This window comes from Glycine max, chromosome 17 (genome assembly GCF_000004515.6).
Source record: "Glycine max cultivar Williams 82 chromosome 17, Glycine_max_v4.0, whole genome shotgun sequence".
Classification (NCBI taxonomy): domain Eukaryota; kingdom Viridiplantae; phylum Streptophyta; class Magnoliopsida; order Fabales; family Fabaceae; genus Glycine; species Glycine max.
The window spans coordinates 21613107-21631101 of NC_038253.2; the positions used below are offsets into that span (position 1 = coordinate 21613107).

At 32.0% G+C, this 17995-nt stretch overlaps 1 pseudogene; it reads left to right on the plus strand.

The window, feature by feature from the left end:
* The first annotated feature begins 15343 nt into the window (after positions 1-15343).
* On the plus strand, positions 15344-16277 carry LOC100778612 (40S ribosomal protein S4-like; annotated as a pseudogene).
* Positions 16278-17995: the final 1718 nt, after the last annotated feature.

A 17995-nucleotide genomic window follows, 5' to 3' on the forward strand; every position in this document is an offset into this window, starting at 1 on the left:
ACATCTTTGACTAGGAATCATAATGGGGAGGTGTTAGGTATTGTGTTATTGTCTATATCAGTAAAGAAAACACAAAAAAAAAAGCATTGTGTCTATATCCACGTTTGAAAAAAAATAGTCATATTTGCCCATATATATGGGTAGACAACAACTACCCCTGTTCCCATAGTCAATAGTCAGTTAATAAAATTATAAGGCATAATTTATGGTGAAATGTTATTTGTAAGGCCTGTTGTACAAAAGATTTTACAATTAAAGAGAAAACGGAAGAATAAGAAATAGAGAAAAAGATAGAAGTATCTTGTGTGATGAAAAGAGATTGAGATAAAAAATATTGTATAAATTAATTTTTAGTTGTTGTATAAATAACAAAACTCTAACTTATGAGTGTACCAATTTGATTTCTATACATTTTCATCTTTTCTCATATTCTGTTATCTCTTTCCTCTTGCAAGGTTATATTGAGTATCCCTTTAGATTGAAAAGCTTAATTGATGATATATCAAGGTGCATAAATTTTAAATCACAAATCTAAGACCAAAACAATAAAATAATCACCTACATGTTGGTGAGCATCTTGTCATAATGCATCAAGAATCATAAGTTATAAACTATATATGAATCAGACAAAAATGTTAAAGAAAACTCACCAACACGTTGAAATCGAGTAGATTCCTGATTCTTAAACTTGAGAAAACCATAATGAGATGATGAGTGTTTTTGTCTCGCAGGAGATCCATACCTCTTTTGCTTCTTATCCTTGAAGACTCCCTTTCGATCCCACAACATTGATAAAAATCAACCCTAGTAGCACTGAGCACCCAGAAAGAACTGTGTTCACGACAACAATCTTAGCACAAAACTAAATCAAAGAAAAATCCGAATAGCACCAAAATCCCACAAGTTTAACACCAAAATTCTACAACTTTAACACCAAATTTAAGATTTCCTACTCTACTGAAAACCTAGGGCTTTTCCAAAAAAGAAAAGAAAATCAACATTAAAATCAAACCTTCAATTTTTTTATATGGAGAGAGGATCACTGCCCTAATTGAAACTCAAATTGAAGAGAGTAACACTCTATTATGAACTTAAACAAAAGTCTTCAATTCTGAATATAAGCTCTTAAGTAGGAGTGTCTATAGTATGCTTATCTCAAAAATTGTGGCCAGAAAGCTAGAAAATGGTTAAATGAGATGGTTAAGGATGACAGACACTTACCCTGGACAAAGAGAGAGAGAGAGTGAGCGAGAAAGAAGAGAGGAGACAAAGAGATTGAAAGGAGAGACAATAAATATATAATTTTCAAATATCATTTTTCAATATTTTTTTTTACAAATATTAAAGAGGCCAAAATATATTTATAATAATTTAAATATGCTTAAAAATAAGTATGGGAACCCTGGCCCTTAGAAGTCGCCCTTCCCTCCGCCTATACAAGATAGTATTGCAAATCAACTAGAGAGCTTCACATAGGCATTGAGGTATAAGTGAATTGATTTTTTGTTTTCAATTTGTGCAAGTAATTTAAAATTTATCAAATTTATGTAAGTTTTAGATTTTTACCAAATAAAAGCAAGTTGTAATTTAATAATACAATTAATACATATGTATGTTCTATTTCACATTTAAACTTATTAATATTTTATATTAAATAATAAAATTGTATTTTTCAAATGCGATTCTTTATTTTTCATTGAATAATTATTCTCATATATGGTTTATTGATTTTTTAATAATAAAAATAAGATTGCATATGTCAAATATGTTTTTTATATTTTTAACAAAATAATAAAATTTCATTTTCATGTATAAACTATAATTTTATTTGAGTTTAAGTTTTTACTATACTTCAATCTGTGCAACTAATTTACAATTTAAGTAAATTTATGTAAGTTTTAATTTCTTTCCAAATAAAACTAAGTTGGTTTTGAAGAATATGTTGAGAAATAAGCAAATAAAATGTATTTGACTTCTTCAAATTATTAAAGTTACTTTTAATCAACAATCATTTCCATATATAAATTTTTAATTCTTTAATGCTAAATAATTAAACTATCCATGTGAAACACAACATAGTATTTTTTTTAGAATATAATAAGTTATTCCTTAATAAAAACAATATACTGAGTCATCATTTTCATGTATTATAATTTATAAAAAATTATACTGTTAACCAATTAGAAATCATATTATGTGACTTTTAAAGTAGTTACTGTAAAAGTCGTCAAAGTTACATTCCTATATAACAATTGTGATTAAATGAAAATATAAAAATCTTTACACTATTAATATATTTTGATTCAATTATTTTATTTTATTTTACAATAAACATGTTGGTCATACATATGTAATTTGTATCACTAACAAATTCTATTAAGACATTACTATTTTTTAGTATGACAATTGTTGTTATAATATATAAAGTTGTGACTATAACAATTTTGTAATATGATATTTGAAACCGTTATCATCTACATAAAGTAAGTTATTCTTTTGATTTCTATATTTTATTAGAACAATTTATTCGTTAATTGTTTTTTTAAAAAATATAAACAGGAAAATATCTAATTGTTTTTTTAGTAGTTACTATGAATTCGAGCTATCATTTAATGACTGACAAATAAGTTGTCACTAATAAATAAATATTAAAATGGTACAATAAATTATTTAGTCATCACCAACTAATACAAAACTGCATTCAACGATGCTCCATTAGCGACAATTTCTAAAAAAACCATCGTCAACAAAAACACGGTGGCAATTTTATAAATAAATAGATATGGATGACGTTGGATTCATATCATGCACCTTGGTTTAAGTTTATGTTGACCTTTGGACATATTAGAGTGTTTGGTGTTTTTCTGGGATCTTATAAAGATTGTATTCTATCCTCCCCTAATTAAATAGTGTCAAACATACTTTCTGATAGTGGATAAAGTTAATTATTTTAGAATATTTGTGCTAAGTTTTGAGCCTCTGGAAAATTATATATGGTAGACAACACATTAATGGAGTTGTGCGCAAACAATTTTGAAAAATTAAATTATTTAGTATTTATGAGAATTTCAAAACAACAATGTTTTTCTGGGACAAAAAAAGTATTTAATTAAAACTTTTTACTAACCCGTGCATCATGGGCAACATTTGTCTTTATGTATTTTTGAAATAACTTATCTTTTTCTTAAAATGAAAAATAAAACATATATGACAAAATCAAATATTTTGACCATAATCAAATAATAGGATAAATATACTTAGATTCTAATTTTTAATATAAGTAATTTTGTATCGAATCTCATCAGGCAAAATTGTCATTACAAATGTACATCTTTTTGTACCAAGCGTTCTAGCTTAGTTGATTGAATAGAGTGTGAGTTATTGTAATCTTCCTGGATTCAATTCTTATGAAAACTCACAATAAAAAAAAAAATTGCTTTGCACTTGTAAAATTACAACACAACTTATAGGATATGAGAGAAACAACAAAAATAGGGTAGGATAAGAGCAAGATAAGTTTTAATCATAATTAATGTTTGGTGCAAGCCCGATAATAAATCATACAATGATGTTATTTAATGTATAAAATATATGCAAATGGTAAGATTATTGTTTCATTAAAATTATATGTAATTAGTTGTTTTTGCACATGTTTGAAGCACATTTTTATATAAAATTAAATTTACTTGGAATGAAACATAGTTATCATTATATAAAAAATAAATATGATTTATTGAGTACATAATTGTTTAATTGAATTGTTGAGATATTAAATTTATTATTAATAGTTATAATTATAACATATTTATACTTTCATATGAGTCATTTACAACTGAGTATCTTCAGTAATAATAAATACTCCGGTCGTCCCTTGTATATTAATGATGAATTACATAATCTAGACATGAATTAATGATGATGAAAGGTTAATTTTGTAAAATTATTATGTTTTTCCATATATTTATTACTTTCTGTGTAAAATAAATTAGGATGACAATTATTTTGGGACAAATGAAGTTACTATTTACTTATCTAAAAAACTAATTATTTACTTATTATATGAAATTAATTAAATATTTATCTACTAATGATGCTTGTCGCGACTTTTAAGCTATTTGTCCGAAACTATTCTAATTTACCAAAACCTGTATCCCCACTCTTCTATGTTTTATATGCAGCAACTTTTGTGTATATTATAGGCCTAAAAAATAATTGTATCCTATACTTTTGGTCTCTATAGTAAAAATCATTAGAACTTATTGAATTTATGATATCATTTTTAGAGTACAATGGTTGTATGAGGCTTGAACAATTGACCTCATGAATTCTACCCCTACCCTCCATCACTAAGGCAACCTTGATTGGTTTAATTTATCGTATTATAGATAAAGTAATTTAAAATTAATTTTTGATTAAAATATATTTAATAAGTTAATTTTTTTATATATTTTTGTAAAACATATTTAACATTCATAAATAATTACTAGTCACCCACTTTTTTATTTATGATGTTATTAATCATGGAGTTAAAGTAATATTATCTAATTAGATTTCAATTAAATTTTATGAATTTTTTAGAAAAAATAAAAGTAAAAGAAATGAAAAAAAAAGTTAGAGAGAGAAAAGAGGGAGAGTGTGACAAAAGAGAGAGAAAAGAGAAAAAAATGTGTGCGAGAGAGAGGGAGAGAAAAGAGAAGGGTGGAATAAAAGAGGAAAAATATATTTGCCTAGCTTTTATAAAATAAAAGAAAGAGATATAAAAAAAAAAGATGAAGATAAAACAAAAAAAAACACACATCTAAGTACACCTGGTGTCACAAAATTAATATAGGTTATTTATGTAATTTTGTCAAGCCTATTCAATTCTTATATGGAAAGTAGATAAAATGTATTTTGATTGAATTTTGGTATGAAGATTATTTATGATACTTTCATGGCGGAAAAAATGTTTTACGATGACGGTTATAAGGATCATTCAAAGACGATTTTGAAACGTATTTAAAATTTTTTTAGAAAAAGGTACATTTCTAAGACGGTTGTTAACCAAAAACCGTCTTAGAATATTACTTTTCTAAATCTATTTCTCAAGTTAAAATAGTCTTACAAAGACATTATTCTATGATATTTTTTTAGCATAAAACTGTCTTAAAAATGCACCTTCCAAAGACGGTTGTAAGCTAACAATGTCTTATAATGTATTTTTAAGAAAATTGCGAATTCTAAGACAGTTTTTGAACGAACCGTCTTAGAATAATTTAAAAAAAAAACTTAAAAAATTAAGAGTTGAGAATTTTAAGATGGTTTTTCCACAAATTGTCTTAAAAAGTATATTTTCGAAGACGGTTTTCTAAGAACTGTCTTAGAATGTATTTTTTTTTAAAAAATAAACATATTTAAAATTATGAAAATATTATTATTAGAAAAGCATATACTACTATTAATTATGAATATAATTATTTTTTAATTACATGCATTTTCTTTTTGAATTGTACTATTATAAATTATAAAAGCATATACTAGTATTAATTATGTATGGATTCCGCTTCACCCACTTGTTCCATTGGTATTAACCATAGCATGTCCTATGATTTTAAATTTGTGATACCCCTTTATCAGTGTGATATCATATCCATGTGGCATGTCGTAACCATACTTTCTAGTTCCTAAACAATTATTACTAGGTCAAGAGACTTTTATTCAATGAGTAAGATTTCAGACATAAATCAAAAGCCAACACTACTAAAAAAATGTTTTTTTACATCGCTGATTCTACATCGGTGCTAAAGGACCGTCTTTGTAAGTTAGGCGGTGGCATAATCATAATTAAGATAAAGACACTGACGACGTTTGATGAAAAACCTGTCGTTGTAGCCTAAGCAATGAACATACAAAGTCGTTCCTAAACCGAGAATAGTTTTTGTATATTTAATGAGTGCACGTGCCGCACATGTGGATTTTGTTTCGTACATGTTTGCATTCGCACCCTTCCACTTTCGTCACCTCGTTTCAGAAACATACGCTCCCGCGCCCTAGCAGCCCCGCTGCTCTCCTTCGTCATTCGTACCATTTTCCATGCCGCGAGTGCACTTCGTTCAACTCTTCTGGCTAAGCTCCGATGATGTCTTGAACACACCCTTCACCGCAAAAGCAACTTCAATTCCGTGACCACTCTTGACCTGACTCAGCAAGTTCTTTACGATGTGAGGTTTAGTGAAATACCCTTTTGATTTCTGTTGCCCTTTACACTTGTTATCAACCAAAATACTTACTTTTTTTACTTTATAACTTACCCTGGTTGGGCACTTTCATGTAGTTGGAAAAGCTTGACCTGAAGCTCAACATTCTCACTTCAGTTCAGGTACAATTTTCTATTTTTTTTAAAATGATTTCGATTTTTAAGAGTATAATTATTGGCTGTTGACATTGGTTTGTTTTGCACGTTGCTACAGAACCTGTCATTCTAAAATTTTATTATTTAGAAATTTAGGTTATATTGTTTTAGCTTGCACTAAAGATTTCAGGGACAAGTGCTAGTTACAATTTTTCCCTCTTTTGTGTGAGAATGTGATTGGAAGTGGGACACAATTTTGATTTTGATAAGTAAAAGCAATTAAGGTAGAGGAAGATGTAGGATGGCTTTGAAAGCTGAAGGTTCCTCTATATAGGCAAATGCATATATATGTGGTATCCTAAATAATACGAGTTGGGGTTGCTTTTGCTTGTTGCTACTGCATGTAGGCCAAATCAATACTAAATAATATCAAAGCCTCTCAATGAATTAATGTTTGGAAAAGTAGTCTTGTCGCCTGTGAAGCCAATTATGTGTCATTTAACAATACAAAAGTGATCTTTAATTTCCATGAACAAGAGTAAAATAATTTGCATTACTGAAATCCATGTTAGGCTTAGCTAAAGAGGAAAGCTTGATATTAAATTTAAGTAAATTACTTGCAATTCAAAAGGTTAAAAGAAATTTAATTGCTATTATGTATCACACAGTTTATGTGTAATTTACTTTTTACTTAATGATTGCAAAATAATGCAAGTTATATTTAATTTAATGTTTAGTTAATATTTTGTAAGAGTTTTGTTTAGCTGATATATACATGGAACTAGATTGGATCAAAGTTGGATTTTTTAACTGAAAAGATTATTTAAGTATTTTGATTTTAGAATAAAAGAAAAGGAAATGTAATTGGCCCTTGTGCTTATTTAATGTCAAAATTCCTAATATTTTTAAGAGGCATTTGGGGAAGCATTCCTTGAACACAAGGACAGTTCTAGAGAGTCAAAAGTGACCAAGTTTTTGGTTTGGTTAGTTTAAGAACTTTGATTACGTCTACTCTTGGTGCATGTGAGGAAAGGTATAAGAGGATAGAAATACTTGGGATTTCCACTTGACGCTGGAAGAAAAGAAGTCTATCTTTAACTTTATTAAGGATAGAGTGTGGTATATGATCAATTCTTAGGGTGGTAAGGCACTTTCTATGGCTAGTAGAGAAGTCCTTTTTAAAAATCTGTAGTCCTTAGGTTGTGTGCGCGTTTCCTTATACTATGGCATTAGGCTTGGTATTTAGAGTTGAGCTCAAACTCTAGGGTCTGTTGGACTAAGTTGTGCATAAGCAACATGAAAATATAAAAACAGTACAATTAACCCAGCTTGTCCATAATTTATTGGGTGCTATGGTAAGTACTGTGTTCGAAAGTGAAAATACACTATTAGAAAATACACTTTCAACATCGGTTATTTATGGCATTCTACATCGGTTTCAAAACCGATGTTGAAAGTACCGATATTGAATGTATTATTGTTAACATCAGTTTTGAAAAACTGATGTTAACATAAAAATGATAACATCGGTTTTCTAAATACCCGATGTTATACACAAAGAACTACAACAAAATAAGTGTATGCATGATGAATGTTGACATCGATTTTCTAGTAAAACCGATGTTAATGTTATATATTCACATCAATTTTCTAGTAAAACCTATGTTAATGCAATATATTAACATCAGTTTTCGAGCAAAACCGATTTTAATATATTACATTAACATTAGTTTCACTAGAAAACTGATGTCAACGTTCATGATGCATACACTTATTTTGCTGTAGTTCTTTGCGTATAACATCAGTTATTTATACATAACCGATGTTAACGTTTGTATATTAACATCGGTTATTTATAAATAACCGATGTTATATACAAATGTTGACATCGGTTTTCTAGTATAACCGATGTTAAGATGCATGTTGGCATCGGTTTTTGTAAATAACCGATGTTGTTTATTATATTAACATCGGTTTTTGTTAATAACTGATGTTGTTTTCAAGTTTTTTTTTTATATAAACTTTCTATTTTTACAATAAACCCAAAATTGTACCTGTAAAATGCAATTTCAGACCCAATTCACAACAAACAAACATTTTATTCTGCTTCGAAGCAGTTTTAATCATAATAAACATTGAATAATTGATTTATCATAAACAACAATCAACAAATGAATTCAATGTTCAAATTACATAATAAATGTCAAAAATGTTAAACCAAAGTAAACTAAGCTAAACTTAATGTCCCTAAATCCTATGTCTGATCTCTAACTTGGAGATAATACTGTGCCCACTGGATCCGCAATGCCTTTAATCTCTCTGGCTCTAATGGTCTAGGATCGTTAAAATACTGCATGATGAAATAAATGATAATAAGTTAATAATGTAATACAAATTATAAAAAAATCGAATTTGTTTGGAATAAATGTACCGCTTCCCAGTTATTCCTAAAACTTCCTAAAATGATGGTTGACATCCAGTGCATAACATAGAAGCCGCACTCAGTATTTCCTTTTTGTCTATTACACTAAATACATAATGAAATTCGGATATTAATTAAACAATTAGTGTATAGACACATAAGAAATATATATAAGTGTAAGTTTTATGTAAATGACGTACCTTGACGACAATCCACCTAGCAGGAGCCTTTGATTTAGGCTGCGGAGCATCATCAAAACCTTTTAAAGCACTGTTCCATGCGAGTAACAATTAAAATGTGGTGTTGTTGAGGTATTTGAATGCAAATGGATTGAAAAGAATACTGACCTGTTAATTATTCCTTTAAGGTAGTTGTCTGGCCTATTATGCAATGAACAAAACCAGACAACTAGGTGTTTGTTGGGCATAATGACCACCATCTGCCAGTGTCCGCTACAATGGAGATGAATATGGGTTAGTATATTAGTAAACATTAATTAAATTCAGTTATTTTGTGTGACTTACCCATTCAGGTAGGCTCCAAGATAGACATTGCATTTTGAACTCTACATCCAACTCTTTATGTAACTTTCAGTCTCAAACTGCGATTGCCCAGACCTCTGAATGGATTGTGTCTCGAGGAATCCATAAATATCAGAATTCCTTGCTCGCATACTTGTTTCAGTCAGATGCCTGTTTATGTTAAGTCAAAGTTAAATATTTATGAATTGAAAGCAATAACTTAGGTAATTAAAAGTAATCTAAAATGACTTATAGAATCCACAACTGTAACACTGATATGCTAAGACATTGACCACCGTGTTGTTGGACCTTGTGGCCTCAATAATCTTAAGAGGGATAGGCTTAGAATGCAGAAGAAGCAACAATAATCAATTTAATAATGTTCTATAAACATGCAAGGCAAAATTGATTGCAATAACATAAATGAGATAAGGGAAGAGAGAATGCAAACACAGTTTTATACTGGTTCGGCCACAACCCGTGCCTACGTCCAGTACTCAAGCAACCCACTTGAGATTTCCACTATCTTTTTAAAATCCTTTACAAAGTCTGAACCACACAGGAACAACCCATCCCTTGTGTTCAGATGCTTTACAACAAAAGACTCACAGTCTCTTAACCAATCTCATTGAATAAGAAGAATAGAAGAAGAATTATCTCTTCAAGAGAAGAATATTACAATGAAGATCATGTAAGAATCCTTATAGATTTTGCAAGTGTTTGGTCAAGGATTTCTTTTGAGAGAGCATTTGACAATGAAGTTCTTTTGGAATCTCTCTCATTGTCTTTTGAGAGGATAAGACATTTTGGACCAAAAATACTCTCTGCATAAAATTCGTGCCCAAGTCACCTATTTATAGGCCTTTGATGGCCATTCACAAATCTAATGAAAAGATGTGACTGTTGGCAGATTTTCTGAAAACTTTCCACTGGTAATCGATTACAATGTTTGTGTAATCGATTACACAATTATAATTTGAAGGGTTATGACTTTTGAATTTGAATTTCCAAAGTTTCGTTGCTGGTAATCGATTACAGACATATGGTAATCGATTACATGTTGAAAATTCAAATTCAAAACATTTTTCAACAGCTATTTCTCAACCCTGTCTTCTGGTAATCGATTACACTTCCTGGTAATCGATTACCAGAGCCTTGCATGTCTTGAAAGCACTTTGTTTTAAGGCAAGGCTTGGTCTTTAGTGAATCTTGAAACAAGGCTTTGTTTGTTGAAGCAATCTTGAATTATTCTTGAAGCAAATGCTTATCATTTGAAGCAGCCTTGTTAGATTCTTCTTTGACATCATCAAAATCATGTATACATACATTCACATTCTCCCCCTTTTTGATGATGACAAACATGTGATTTCTTCTCGACACCATCAAAGCTTGCATGATTTACATCTCCCTCTTTCTCAAGCAAATTCTTCTTGATATCATCAAAATCTTCATGATTTACACGTGTAGGATTTCAGAGAGGTCTTCGTGCTTTATGTAGAGCGGGAAGTCTGGATTAAAGACCCCGAACATGGTGGCATCCCATGTAACCTGGTAAGGCCTCAAGAAAAGCTTTGGGATGGTCAATGTCATCAGATAAAGCAGATCATCGACCTCCGGATCGGGATTTTGAGGTGGTTTTGCCGGAGACATAACTGCCTGTTCATGAAACAAAGTTAAATGGCCTAATTTGAGGCACGCTGAATGAATTAATTCAAAAAGAAGAAACATATAGTAAGAGTAAAGTACTTGCTGTGATAAAGACTTGACCAGAAGTATCGGCCAAGCAAGGAAGGTGTGAATTGCCTGCCCCACTAAGGAAACCTCATCAGTGGATACAGGAACTGGAGCATCTGCATCTGTAACCTCCTCCACACCCACCTTTACTTGGCCAGGCAACAAAGGAGTGTTATGAACAATAGTGGATCCCTCATAAACTCTCCCCAGGGCAACCAGGCAGTTAGGATCTGCTTCGATGTACAAGCCGCACCTATCTAAGTCACCCGTCTCAGGATCGTTTCCTGAGGGATCAACACAACTCCCCTTTGTGATTACTCGAGAACCTGAGGGACCAACCAGAGGCTCGGGAGGCAGTGCAAGTCCCTGGGACTGAATCTGGGACAACATCTGGCTGAACGATGCCATGAGCTGTCGCGTCACGTTTTCTGTGATGGACTCCTGTAGCTGGTCCCTGATTTGCTGGGTCGGCTATTGTAATTCTTCAGGAGGCAGGGAGGAAGAGCTACGGGACGTCCATGGAGCCAATCCAAAGTATTGCTTGATACGTGGGGGGCAGTGTTCTGTTTCTGGATAGCCTGTGCCTTTTTGCGCACATCCTGCAAAAATAAAACAATAATCTTTCAAATTGCTAGAATTAAATATAACAAGTTAATGTTTTTTGAAAAACAACTTAAATGGCAAGGAACATACCTTCCAAGAAGGGTCTCTGCGAGTCTAGCAAAATTGGGCCCATTTTTCCTTGCTTATGCCGTATTTCTCACATACGGTGTCGTCCACACCGTCCTGATCGGCTGCAAGGGCCCATTTCCTCGTGAGGTCTGATTTAAACTGTCTCCATCTCTCACCGACAGTCTGAAGCAACTTCTTTTTCGTCCTACTGTCAGAAGCCTCTGGGATTTCAAATTCCACCTACAATAACAAATAAGCTTATTTTTTGTTACAATAATGTAACTTTTGGCTATTAATTAAACAAAATCAAATAAGAAAAGAAAAATACATGAATATCCTTCCAAATCAAGTCCTTCTGAGCAGTAAGGACCTCCTTCCAGTTCTCGTACGTGACGTCCACCTTATCACGTGCCACAATCCCCAAATATGTTCTTAATTTTTTCCTGTGGGGATCGTCAGCCTTGCCGGTAGTAGGATCAACATGGACCACTGGTCTGTCAGCACCAGGTGGTCTGGTAGACAAGGATTGTAGATGTAAGGCTTTGCGTGTCCGCTTCACGACAGACGGTGAAGCTGATGCGTCTGAAGGAAGAGGAGGAGGAGGAGGAGGAAAAGGAGGAGGAGGAGGAGGCCAGGCAGGTGGAGAAGCCATGATCCTGTATACATGATGAAAATGTAAATTTCGATTATAGACAAATATCGACATCAACAGTTCTTTAAATAAAATGTGATCAATGTTTATAATTTCATAAACTAATTTTGTATGACTATTCTAGATAAGAAAATAAAATCTCATATATAATAAATCATAGGTTAAATTTCCACTCATTTTCTTAGAATGAGATAAACATAAGCTTTTTAAAACCTAAAGACACTCTCCCTTAAATTAGAGTAACATTTTCTCACCCCTAAAATTTTACAAGGCAAAAAAGAGACAAAGAATATCCTAATCTCATTTGAAATTGAAAACCAATCCCACTTAGCCATACTTAATCTACTTTAACACGTAATGAAGCACAACAAGATGCTCCTCGCTATAATAAAATGACAAAGAAAGAACATATCAATTCTTTAAATAACAAGATGCATGATGTTTGGGGTCAAGTAGTCTAAAGGTCCAATTTTGCCTAAAATTTTCTGTAACAACTAATTAATGTTTTTTTTAAGGAACTAATTAAACCTTAACACCTATGTTAATGATATTTTCACATAACAACGTCTCACCATAATAATTTTTCAACCCAAATTCCATTTTATTGACCATTAGCTAGATTTTATAATTGGATTAAAAGTAATAAGGTCTAATTAATGTTGTTAAAATAAAATAAAAATACAGTAAGGTCATGTTATCATTTAAGCTGATTTTGGTTAAATACAATAAGGTCATGTTATCATTTAGTTGGCAAAGAAGAGTGGTGTTAATTTATAAGGATTAAATTGTATATCTCAACACAATGTAATACATCTTTCAAAGAAGGAGAGTGTAATTTAGTGCAATGTTTAGACAACATTTCCTCATATTTTAAGTATCAAATTAACTTAAACATGCAGTAAACACTTTTATTAAATAAAAATAAATAAACATGAAAAGTTGATTTAAATAACTCGTGTAAAGTGAGTCAAAAGAAAAGGATCCAAACAGAGGAAACTCATGAAATTTTTATTCTGAATTTGCTGAAAGCTGACTTGGGACATCTTGAAAAGGGTCATTTTGATACATTTTATCATTGGGCCGCATGCCATTTTCCGCTTCAAAAACCCAAGAGACGAATCAAGAATGTCAGGAACCAAACAAATGATTATGCCTTTAACAAATTAATCCTATAATGTAACATGTGATTTTCTGACGTATGAAAAATTAAGCCTAATAAACACGTAGTTGGATTAAGCCATTTCTGACGTGGCCATGTGATTTTCTTTTTATCAAATTTTCCTTTTTAGAAGTAGTTGTGGCCATGTGATCGTGGAGCATAAGCATTTCCACGGCATAGATGCAAATTAAGGATTTCGGTTGGTCTAGAGAGAATTTTGTCTTTATTGCTTTCTTTGCTTCTTCTGAATTTAATCAATAGTATAAGGTTTTTTGATGAAGAGGACAACATAAGATGAATCGGTTTGGTCGGCTTAGACATTCATTTATATTTCAGAGGAAGAACTAGCCAAATTAACCTTAATCCCATGAAATTAAAACATTAATTATACATTTGTGATTCAATTGAACTTGAAGGAACTCAATTGAAACAAGACAAGTGTATCTGGGATATTTTAGTTATCTAAACCTTAATTGGAATTAGGAGTATAAATAGGTTTCCCTTGCTATCTACTTCACTCACATTGCTATATTGTACTATATTCACATAGGTATTTGAGAGCTAGGTGTTTTCTACCCATAATTTGAGTTCTCGTAAGATCATGATGGCTGCGTCAATGATGTCAAAAGTGTTTGTTGTTCTTCCTAATTTGCCTAATAAGTTCATTATTTGCAGTTTCATTTAAGCTGATTTTGGTTTATGAAATTCTTAGCGTGTTGGGAAGTTGTGTTTGTGACTTCTATTTGGTCATGTTATCAGGTTTCCATTGGTTGCATTTGGTTAATTGCAACATTATCTTGAACATAAAAAGGAAGAGAAAATGAGGATGAGGGAAGCACAGACCATCATCCAAGGCAAGTGCCCTATAAGAGTAAAAATAATAGCCATTATAAAAAGTAATTCTTCAAATTAGATGAAATATCAAAAGTTGGGATTAACAATAACGTAAGCAAATCGGAAGGGAATAGATGAGATTTGAGATGTGCAGTACAGCAAATCGAAATCATGGCACTAACAAAATGAAAGTAATGAGTTTTGGAGTTAGGATCAGATGGTCCCACACCAAGACACCGAATCTATAATATAAACAAAAAACAGGTATAAAAACTGCCAAATTCAGAAACCATTATCCCATTTACATCATCATATAGTACACCATACAAAATGCGTCAAGAATTAGACACTAGGACTCTTAATAGAAATGGAATCTATTCTAGAGTGCCAAGCCTTTCATAGAATAGATGCCATTTGTCACTTCCTCATCTAGCATTGTGAGGAAACATCAGATACTGGACTTAATACAATGTAGTGCCCTGTGTTTAGTTCTGACACGACATTGAATGATAAGTATGAAATTTTCTACGTCAATCAAATGTCAAACTCAATTTTTCATGCAATGAACTTCTAAAACTATAAAATATAGTATATAAAAATATACATTAGAGATGCATGTTTGAATCTCATATATGCATTTTCCTTCTTTGCGTCCTGTAGCTTATTTAGAGATGCATTTAATTTGTGTTAAAGTATTGAAGGTACTCCATCTTTGAGTCTTTTTTAAGAAATTTCAATTAGCTTGCTCCGACCAAAAACTAAAAACCAAAGTTTGGATAAGAATGTAATCTATGGTTACACATTTAATCTATGGAAAATCAAAGAACAAAAAGTTAGTTGCAGAAACAGTTCCTATCCGAACTCTGGATTAGTTAGGTCTTTTCATTCCCCTGATGTACTGGAGGGTTAAGACAAAAAATAATAGTTGTAGAAGCTTCCACTAGGCTCTCTCCCCCGCCAAAAACACCTTTTGTCTGTCCCAATATGGTTCTATAATTATATTGATTTAGCTCGAGGAATGATTTCTTTTTATCTCTATACAGAAGCTGTTTCAATCCCAAAAACAAATGAGAACATTCGCCTGCTCTATGACACTAAAGGCCGATTCCGTCTTCATTCCATCAGGGATGATGAGGCAAAGGTACTTTTTATATGGTTTATATTGAATATTGTGATTCATTTGTAGGCTAGGTGCCATTATACTATTATTGATGTAGCTTTGTTGTGTTTAGTTATCTTATATATAGGCTAACAAATGTGTTGATGCTAATGAACCTTTTAAATGTCAATTTCAGGACTTGTATAGTTTTTTATTTTATTTTATTTTGGAGTTACAATTTTTCCTACTTAATGGTTATGGTTTACAATATATTGTTTGTATGTTGTGTAAATGGCAGTTCAAGCTCTGCAAGGTTAGGTCAGTGTAGTTTGGCCCGAAAGGTATCCCATACCTGAACACCTATGATGGTCGCACCATCCATTACCCGGACCCTCTCATCAGGGCCAATGACACTGTTAAGCTGGATCTGGAGAAAACAAGATTGTCAATTTTTATCAAATTTGATGTTGGGAATGTAGTTATGGTAACAGGTGGAAGAAACAGGGGGTGTGTTGGAGTGATCAAGAATAGGGAGAAGCATAAGGGTAGCTTCAAGACAATTCATGTGCAAGATGCAACTGGGCATGAATTTGCTTCTCGTATGGGCAATGTGTTCACTATTGGCAAGGGGACAAAGCCATGGATATCCCTAGCCAAGGGTAAGGGTATTAAGCTGGGTTCAAATTCTGTTAACATTCTAGTTCCTATAGATTGTAGTCCCAAAGGGAAGTTGGTTGAGATGAACACTCAGTGTGCACATGCAGACAATGGATGTGGAAGTTGCAGCTATGAAGATAATTCCATGAATGAGCCTATACTTAATAGCAAACTTGAAGCTGTAACATATGTATGATTGTGCACAATTATGAATGTCACAAACACACAGGCATCTCTAACTAAATGTATTCAAAGTTGATCTTCCAAGTTCACTACATGCTGGCCTTAGTGGCCAGCTATTAGAGATTGAAGGTATAGACCAGAGTGATTGGGTTCTTAGTCTAATTAAAATATTACCATACAGCTTAGGGGTCAAGACATGCCTTAAATCTGGATAGAATGGTCTGTCGTGTGTATGCACTGCATGCTGGAAATACTTTATCGATTAATGATATGACCAAAATAAAGTTTATAAGTAAAAGGCAATTTTTACATTTTGAGTTACCTTGTGGGGTTGAACTAGACCCAAATCCAAATATCTAAGGACTAACACTACAAAATTGCATTGCAAGGGATGGTTTTAATTTTAAGCTTCCAATTACAAGGATTTGTATTACTTGATCGTTTCATCTGTATATTCTTATTTCATTTTCGACTTCTTTTTCCTCTTGTCTCCTTTTGATCTCTACATGTCTATGACAAGTGTCCAACTTTAATTGATTTCACGAAGACGCAAAATGGATCGCATCATCCCAAGAGACTTCTGCGCGAAAAGTCTTTGGCGCTTGGCTGTTATGCATGACAAACTGTCATTCCAGCCATAGATTGGTCTTATGACAGCAAATCCTTAACTACGTATGATTGTGATGTAAATTGACTCATTACCCAGAAACACAAATCAATTAAAGTTCATATTTTAATTTCCAAGAGAAAAGTTAATGATTTTAAGTTTTAATTTGATAATTTATTTATTTTAATTTAATGTTCTAACTTAGACTTATATATCTCAATTGTCTTGCCATTGAAATACTATTAAATTTCATCATTTATTTGATAGAATCGATCTCATAATTTTTTTGAATAATCCCACTAAATATTTAGTTGCTTTACCTTTTATTATCTTTTTCCTTTTCTTCCTATTAGTAAAAACTAAAAACAAAGTTGTCTAAAAGAAACAGGATGAAAGGTATGGTGCATAAAACCCCAAACTCAAATATCTTTTCCCCCCTTTCCATCATTATTGAAATTGAAACAGTTCTAAACTAGAGTTAAGGTTCAATTTGTATTATAGAACACCTGAGTCCAAAAAAGGCATAACCAACTCATGTAGCAAAGTATTGACCAAGGTCAACACCCACTCGGGTGTATGGCTCCTATAATATTCGTATATTTGGATGCACGTAAATTGAAAGACACACAACCATGAATTGAATCCAGAGACACACTACATAGGTGAACAATGAATTATCCTTCAAAAAGCAACTACAGAATATAAAATATACACTACATATTTAAGAAACAACATACACTATCAGCCTTGTTTACTTTGTGATTTGCTTATCGATATCCTTTAGTAGGGGATTTCTTCATTTTCACTAGAACACTCACAGTTCGGACGAATATATGAACAAGGTTCGGAGATTTTATGAGCTCTTTCTCAAAATAGCATGATAATTAAGGCCTAACTTCCCTATTATTCATACTAATCAATATCTTTTTAATTGTCATCTTGTGTTTCAAGATAGCATGACATCACAATTGCAATTCTCGCCAACAAAATCATCAGCAAGCAAAGCATACAAAAATATCAAGAAAATGTATCTTCATCAGCTCATACCTCGATCAAGTCATACCTCAATATCTGCAAGATTACGTCTAGCAAGTCCAGCAAAGAGACTGATGACGTAGCAAACA